Below are 9,213 nucleotides of genomic sequence, written 5' to 3' on the forward strand. Positions count from 1 at the left end.
GGCGCAGTGGGTAGCGCTGCTGCCTCGCAGGTGGGAGACCTGGGGACCTGGGTTTGCCTCCCGGGTCCTCCCTGCGTGGAATTTGCATGTTCTCCCCGTGCCTGCGTGGGTTTCCTCCGGGCGCTCCGGTTTCCTCTCACAATCCAAAGACATGCAGGTTAGGTGCATTGGCGATTCTAAATTGTCTCTAGTGTGTGTGCCCTGTCCGGGGTTTGTTTCCTGCCTTGCGCCCTGTGTTGGCTGGGATTGGCTCCGGCAGACCCCCGTGACCCTGTAGTTAGGATATAGCGGGTTGGATAATGGAAGGATATTATATGTTGCCAGTCAATTGTACGTAATGTAACTCCACATTTACATTGCTTAAAATTAAAGTATTTGTACTATGATCTTTGTCATATCCTACTAAATATTTTAAAAGAGAAAATTGTGTTAATAAATAGTCATGAATTAATTAATCTAAAATTAATCAAAGCAAGCTTTTCAAAAGGTGGAAAGGTACACAGTATACTATTTTGTCAAATCAAATCTTGTTGTTAAGGTGGAGATCGAGCTGCATTCAGTTGTGTTTAAAGTGTCAATTGATCAAAGTTTACAAGTTCTGAGAGCTTTGCATTCCTCCATGGACCACCGCTGTCCTTCTGTGGCTTTGTAAGTGGCTGATGAGGCCTGCGTAATCTGATCTTTTATAGCAAAATAGACAAGCAAACTCCTCAGCAGCAAACACAACTGTAGGTTCCTCTGTGGACTTAAATATACCCTAAGTTCTTGTCTATAAGCCGCGGCTTATCTAAGGAAAAAAGTTGTGAAAATGAAAAAATAGAATATCAGCTTATACATAAATCCGGTTTATACAGTAATCCCTCCTCCATCGCGGGGGTTGCGTTCCAGAGCCACCCGCGAAATAAGAAAATCCGCGAAGTAGAAACCATATGTTTATATGGTTATTTTTATATTGTCATGCTTGGGTCACAGATTTGCGCAGAAACACAGGAGGTTGTAGAGAGACAGGAACGTTATTCAAACACTGCAAACAAACATTTGTCTCTTTTTCAAAAGTTTAAACTGTGCTCCATGACAAGACAGAGATGATAGTTCCGTCTCACAATTAAAAGAATGCAAACATATCTTCCTCTTCAAAGGAGTGAAGCAAACAAATCAATATGTCCGTTTGGCTTTTAAGTATGCGAAGCACCGCGGCACAAAGCTGTTGAAGGCGGCAGCTCGGTCCGTGTACTTTTTGGTATTTGAAATTTCATTTTAGAAGCAAAAATGAAAAAACAAAAATGAAAGGAATTTTCAGATTTAGATTTTTGATCAAAGAATGAAATGATGGAAAATAAGGTATTTTTTAATTCTGTGGTAGCAAATAACAGTGATAAACTTAAAATTACACATACTTTTCTCGATTTATTTGTGATTCAAATAATGAAAGTGTAATAACTCAAAAACAACAAAACAGACGCATTTTCATTGTCTGAAACCGGAGGTACTTCTTCTGTGCGATTTTTGATGCCACGTACGAACAGTCCTCCTCCTCACAACACATCGACCGACGACCTTGAAGTTACACTACATAGCATCAGTAGAGGATGGATCATTACATTGTTTTTCGGAACAGTAAAAGAGTGACACTCCGGGACGAGGACATAACTGCAGAAAAACTGAATCGCATCTTTCAGGTAAAAATACAAGCTTTGCAAACTTTGCTTCATTGATGTGACAGTTCTTTTATGAACGTTATTGTTATTACTTACTGTGAAACAGCTAACATTTGGCGATTTCATTTACTAACACTAAGTCTGGCAATTTTTATAGTGCTAGCATTTTGAATGGTTGCTCATTGACTTTTACCGGCTACTATAGAGAGTAATCGTTTCGAGTATTAACAGTGCGCACAAGTGTAACACGTTAGGAGAGCAACGTGATTTACAGAAAGTTTTCTTAACATGTGCTACACTCGTCAATGATCAACCATTCACACATTTACACACATTCAAAATGCTAGCACTACAAAATTTGCCAGGCTTAGTGTTAGTAAATGAAATCACCAAATGTTAGCTGTTTCATAGTAAGTAACAACAACAACGTTCATAAAAGAACTGCCACATCAATGAAGCAAAGTTTGCAAAGCTTGCATTTTTACCTGAAAGATGCGACTGTTTTTCTACAGTCATGTCCTCGTCCCGGAGTGAACATTGAAATGTTCTTTTAATTCTGAAAAACAACATAATGGTCCATCCCTGCTGATGCCATGCAGTGTAACTTCAAGGCAGTCGGTCGATGAGTTGTGAGGAGGACTGTTCGCACATGTCATCAAAAATCGCGCAGAAGAAGAAGTACCTCTGGTTTCAGACAATGAAAATGCGTCTGTTTTGTTGTTTTTGAGCTATTACACTTTCATTATTTGAATCACAAATAAATCGAGAGAAGTATGTGTAATTTTAAGTTTATCACTGTTATTTGCTACCACAGAATTAAAAAATACCTTATTTTCCATCATTTCATTCTTTGATCAAAAATCAAAATCTGAAAATTCCTTTCATTTTCGTTTTTTTCATTTTTGCTTCTAAAATGAAATTTCAAATACCAAAAAGTACACGGACCCAGCTCACACCCCCTCCGTCAGGAGCAGGAAGAGAGAGAGAGACAGAGACAGAGTTTGTTTTTCAGTCAAAAATCAATACGTGCCCTTCGAGCTTTTAAGTATGTGAAGCACCGTGCAGCATGTCTTTTCAGGAATCAGCTTTACAAAAGATAGCAACGTGAAGATAATCTTTCAGCATTTTTAGACGAGCTTCCGTATCGTCTAGGTGTGCAAACAGCCCCCCTGCTCACACCCCCCTACGTCAGCGCAAGAGAGAGAGAGAGAGAAAGTAAGTTGGGTAGCTTCTCAGCCATCTGCCAATAGCGTCCCTTGTATGAAATCAACTGGGCAAACCAACTGAGGAAGCATGTACCAGAAATTAAAAGACCCATTGTCCGCAGAAATCCGCGAACCAGCAAAAAATCTGCGATATATATTTAAATATGCTTACATATAAAATCACAATTTAAATGGCCGCTACGCGCGCGTGTTGACTCGGCGACGCCCAGAGCAGAAAGAACGCGCTCCGGCCGCTCCAACCGCGCCATGCGGGGAGTGAGAGAGACGCCAATATCTCACACTCTCTCCCCCCTTAAAGAAATTAAATGGGTGCGAGTGAGACCACTGACCTCCCTCCCTTCTATTAGTTATAGGTTATAGTACGTTCGGCTTATCCATGAGTCCGGCTTATCTATGATACGATTTTATTTTAAAAATTCGTATGATTTTTGGTCTCCGGCTTATACATGAGTCCAGCTTATAGACAAGAACCTAGGGTACTTATGTGTCTCTGGTGAATATGAAATAGATATAAATGTAGCCCAGGTAGAAATGTGCTTAAACAACTGATTGATGTAAATATGTTATTGATGTAAAAATATAAATGTCTGTGTTTTAAACTGTTAACTTTAGGGTAGTAGTTCGTTTACGTGGTTATGCAGACTTTTATTTTGATAACCGGATGTTGTAGAGAAAACGGAAGGGGGTGGAAGAACCAGCAGTAGAGAAGAATGGACAAGAGAAAAAGAGAGAGTGTGATGCCGAGGTGGTGTAGCAGAAAGTTTGGGAGACAAATTATCAGCAAGATAATTTACCGGAATACAAACTGCTGAGATAGACGGAGAATTTCGATTAGACGTTTGCAGTGTCTATCCGGCAAAGAACCACATGTTAATTCAGCGAGGGGAAGTAGCAGCGTGAAACCGAAAGAGGCAGCAGCTAACTCAGCTCAACGCGTTTCTGGTGGACGTTCGCTTATTTGGAGACGCTTTCGGCAGTGGTTCCCTGCTCACGGACAGAGGCAAAGGATTTGTTGGACTGATACCACCATTGCCAAGTAAGGTCCCTCTTTCATTTTATTTGTTGCTCCTGGTGGAGTGAAATGACCGCTAAGTTTTTGGTCGCAACGCTCATAAGCACCGAATCAGGCCTGCAACGTTTTGTTTCAATACGAGTGACAAGACTGAATGTGTTTTTATTTTATTATTAATAGTGTAATATATGGGCGGCACGGTGGCACAGTGGGTAGCGCTGCTGACTCGCAGTTGGGAGACCTGGGGACCTGGGTTTGCTTCCCGGGCCCTCCCTGTGTGGCGTTTGCATGTTCTCCCTGTGTCTGCGTGGGTTTCCTCCGGGCACTCCGGTTTCCTCCCACAGTCCAAAGACATGCTGGTTAGGTGGATTGGCGATTCTAAATTGGCCCTAGTGTATGGTTTGTGTGTGTCCTGCGGTGGGTTGGCACCCTGCCCGGGATTGGTTCCTGCCCTGTGTTGGCTGGGATTGGCTTCGGCAGACCCCTGTGTTTGGATTCAGTGGGTTGGAAAATGGATGGATGGATGGATAGTGTAATATAGTTCCTGATTATTTCCAGTTTATTAACACTAGAATTACCAGAGCCTATGAAAAAACTCGTAGATCCGTCCCACCTTAAATCGCTTCTTAAATCCTTTCGCACCTCTCCGCCATCGTCTTTTGTCATCTAAATGTACAAGCTGCAAGTAGCCGGCTATTTCATCCCCCCACTAACTTAGAACGTGCACGAATTTCTCCCAGCTCATGCCTTGATTTATTATCTGGGAGTGAAGTGGAGTTTTAGAGTGGAAATAATAAATCGTTATTTGGAACACACGCATTTCATTTGTGTTCCGTTTCTACAGTAATCTGTGTAAACACATTTTTAAAACAGAAACTTTTTTCATATTCTAGTAGTAAATGACAAAATGTAGGCATAAACTATATAATGTATGAAGCCTGAAGTCCAAATATCAAAGAAACACTTTCACGAAAGGTATAAATATAATGGAACAAGTGCGTTTTTATTCAAAAATACAACTGCAGAAAAAAAAGCCGCCTTAGTGTGCGACATTGACACTTATTTGCAACGACTGCTGCTGTGGCGCAACTGTATCAGCACAGACAGACAGACAGACACCGTATGTCTTTAACACACACTTCTTTATTTTCTTCACCCGTGGGCGCACGTCTTCCCCGTGACCCACAGGCAATACACAGTCCCACACAAGCACAATTCACCACAGCAACAATCCTTCTGGCAGCACCACCACTCCTCCTCAGGCTTAGTCCTCCTCCTCCCGACTCTGGCTCTCTCGAGTGATGGTGGCTGGCCTTTTTTATACCCACCCGGAGGTAATCCAGGTGCTTAATTATCCATCCATCCATCCATTTTCCAACCTGTTGAATCCGAACACAGGGTCACGGGGGTCTGCTGGAGCCAATCCCAGCCAACACAGGGCACAAGGCAGGAACCAATCCCGGGCAGGGTGCCAACCCACCGCAGGACATACACAAACACACCCACACACCAAGCACACACTAGGGCCAATTTACAATTGCCAATCCACCCTGGTGGCCAATCCGAGCCCCCAACCAGGCTGTGGAGGACTCCATCTCCCATGGAGCCATGTGCCCGGTTGGGGAATCGTCTGCCAGGGAGGCTGCCACCAAGCGTCCCGGGGGAGGTATTGAGCTGTCCATGGTAGCTCCCCTGGAACAGATGCAGTAGGGGCGTCCCTGCCGGGCATGGGACCCGGCTGTCCTTCACACTGGCAATCAACAGGTCACGCGTTCGATCCTGCACCACTCCCTTTTGAGAAGTGAACTGCTCTTATTTTTACTATTTTAGAATAAAAAGACACATTTGATTTCAGTCTGTAACAGCCGGTGTAATTTATGATATTTGTAAAGGTTAGCTTTGTTTTTGTTTTTTTTATTCACTTTTCATTCTTCCTACCCCACCTGACACTGCTGTTTTCACATAATGACGCTCTATAGCTCTGCAGTGTATCACGATACATACGACCGCGTGTTTTTTCCCCCCAATCTTGCCAGTCCCCACATGTTGCTGTATGCTGTTTCTTTTGTACTCCAGGACATGCAGAGGAAAGCATAGTAATTAACTAATAATAGTTAATAGTATTAACTTCAGCACTATATGCAATCATCAGACACTCCCCATCTGATGCTGTTTTCACATAAAGACGCGCTATAGCTCACCCAAGGAGCGCCCTTCCTACATTTACATGTGTACTTGTTGCAGTGTACACACCTCTCTGTGCTATGGTTTCTATTACACTGAGCAAGCACCTGTAATTCGCAGCTCTATTCATTATCTCAAAACACCACACACATTCCCAGTAATTCCCAGTTATGTCCACCACTCACACCCACGCCCACAACCATACAAAGATTCCACATCAGAGAATTTCCAGTTCCAGCATAAATTCACAAACGATCTGACGCTGTTGGTTTTCAAATAATATTGCATTAGTGCGATGATGTTTTCACATATATTGTCTTTCTTTCAGGTGTGTAATAGAAACCACAGCATAGAGAGAAGTGAATATATTATAACAGGTACACACGTTGTAAATGTAAGAAAGACGATCCTTGCATTTGTGTGAACTGTTAACATTTGAATCTGATGATTGCATATAGCGCTGTCTTATTCAGTGCGCTTATTCAGTGAGCGCAAGAACATGCAGTTCCAGTTGCTGTGTGCTACAACATGCTGGTGGTGATCAACGCACATTTTAAAAAAAGAAAGAGACAAATATATGTGATGTTTTGAAGAAATCATTTTATGACGTCACGAATAGTACCAATCAGAAAACATAATTGCACTAGTACAATATTATTTGAAAATGAACAGCGTCAGATTGGGTGTGAATTTATACTGTGGCGCTGTTAGAGTCACATCAGAAGCTGAATAAGCTGAATAAGCTCCTGTTCTGACTCTACCATACCATACCATATTTATTTGTTAAGCGCTTAAAAACACAGCATTACAACTGACCAAAGCGCTGTACAGTTAAGACAAGTGAGACTAAGAGCAGAAAGTTAAAAACAAACATTAAGAGCGAATTAGAACAGAGAATACTAAAAAACAGGTCGGGGGACCCAATAAAATAAAGAAATAGCGAAAAGTAAGTGGAAAATGAAACAGATTAAGAATTAAAAGCCAATGTGAAGAAGTGCATTTTTAGGCGTGATTTGAAAGTGGCGACTGAAGCGGCTTGCCTAACCACTAAGGGTAGGGAGTTCCAGAGCCAGGGTGCAACGACATAAAAAGCCCTATCACCACGAGCTTTAAAACGTACCTTGGGAACGGTTAGGAGCAGCTGATCTGCGGATCTAAGAACACGAGGGGGATTGTGACGATGGAGCAAGACACTCAGGTAGGCGGGGGCTAGACCGTTTAATGCCCTATAGGTAAAAAGTAAAAGTGTATAAGTAAAAATGTATGAATTAATCAACAGAAATAACCGCGATCGACATTTTAAACTTAACGATTTACAGTGCATACCAATTTATAAATTTTATGTCTGTTTGAGGTTACAAAGAAAAAAAAAACACTTCCTCCCCAGCGGGGAATTGAACTCGGGTCTGTAATGCACAGCAAGGCTGCTGTAGCGCTAAGTCAGCAAATCTTACTGCTACGCCACGGAAGGTGTTGTAGCATTGTTGAACCTTTTGTGAAAGTGTTTATTTGATGTTTGGACGTCAGGCTTCACAAATGCTATAGTTTATGCTACATTTTGTAACATTTATTACTAAAATATGAAAAAGTTTCTGTTTTAACAATGTGTTTACACAGATTACTGTAGAAACGGAACACGCATGAAATGCGTGTGTTCCAAATAACGATCTATTATTTCCACTCTAAAACTCTAGCAGTTCAGTCACTCCCAGATAGTCAAACAAGGCATGAGCTGGTAGAACTTAGTGAACGTTCTGCGACGATGGCGGATGGAATAGCCGGCTGCTTGCTGCTCGTCTTAATCAGCACATTTAGAAGACAAAAGAGAGATGAGAACGGTTTTAAGGTGGGCTGGATCTACAAGTTTTTTCGTAGACTCTGGTAATTCTAGTGTTAATTGTGTTTTGTTGGTTTATAATTAAACAGGGACTTTATCATTGTTTTATAACCCAGTTTCTTGGTGTTTATTATAAGTTTGTGTAGTATAAACTATTGGTTTGGGAACGAATGTTAACGGGTAACTTCTTCTACCTTTATTTATTTGTTATTACCTGACCTGTGCATTGCTAGTATTAATTAATAATGTTTTGTTCATTGTGACCCGAGACTCAAAATATTAAAGTAATTAGAATCATAATAAATTAGGCATTGGAGTAAAACAACAACAACAACAACAACATTTATTTATATAGCACATTTTCATACAAAAAGTAGCTCAAAGTGCTTTACATAATGAAGAGAAGAAAAATAAAAGACAAAATAAGAAATTAAAATAAGACAACATTAATTAACATAGAAAGGAGTAAGGTCCGATGGCCAGGGTGGACAGAAAAAACAAAAAAAAACTCCAGAAGGCTGGAGAAAAAAATAAAATCTGTAGGGGTTCCAGGCCATGAGACCACCCAGTCCCCTCTGGGCATTCTACCTAACATAAATGAAATAGTCCTCTTGGTAGTTCGGGCTTTTCACGGAGTCACTTGATGGTGATGGTCATACAGACTTCTGGCTTTTAATCCATCCATCATTGTTGGAACATCATGGTGCTTTGGGTAGATGGTGATGGCGCACGCCACCACCAACAGGACACCGGAAAAGGAAACAGAAGAGAGAGTAGGGGTTAGTACAGATTTTGAATGAATAGTTATTATAATGAATTAGATATACAGAGTATCAGGATTAAATAACAGTGAAGTTATGAGAAGGCCATGTTACAGTAATGTGTTTTCAGCAGTTTTTTAAAGTGCTCCACTGTATTAGCCTGGCGAATTCCTACTGGCAGGCTATTCCAGATTTTAGGTGCATAACAGCAGAAGGCCGCCCGCCTCACCACTTCTTTTAAGTTTTGCTCTTGGAATTCTAAGGAGACACTCAGTTGAGGATCTGAGGTTACGATTTGGAATATAAGGTGTCAGACATTCCGATATATAAGCCGGGGCGAGATTATTTAAAGCTCTATAAACCATAAGCAGAATTTTAAAGTCAATTCTGAATGACACAGGTAACCAGTGTAGTGACATCAAAACTGGAGAAATGTGTTCGGATTTTCTTTTCCTGGTAAGGATTCTAGCAGCTGCATTCTGCACTAGTTGCAAACGATTGATGTCTTTTTTGGGTAGTCCTGAGAGGAGTGCAT

Source organism: Erpetoichthys calabaricus, chromosome 12 (genome assembly GCF_900747795.2).
Source record: "Erpetoichthys calabaricus chromosome 12, fErpCal1.3, whole genome shotgun sequence".
NCBI classification, from domain to species: Eukaryota; Metazoa; Chordata; class Cladistia; order Polypteriformes; family Polypteridae; genus Erpetoichthys; species Erpetoichthys calabaricus.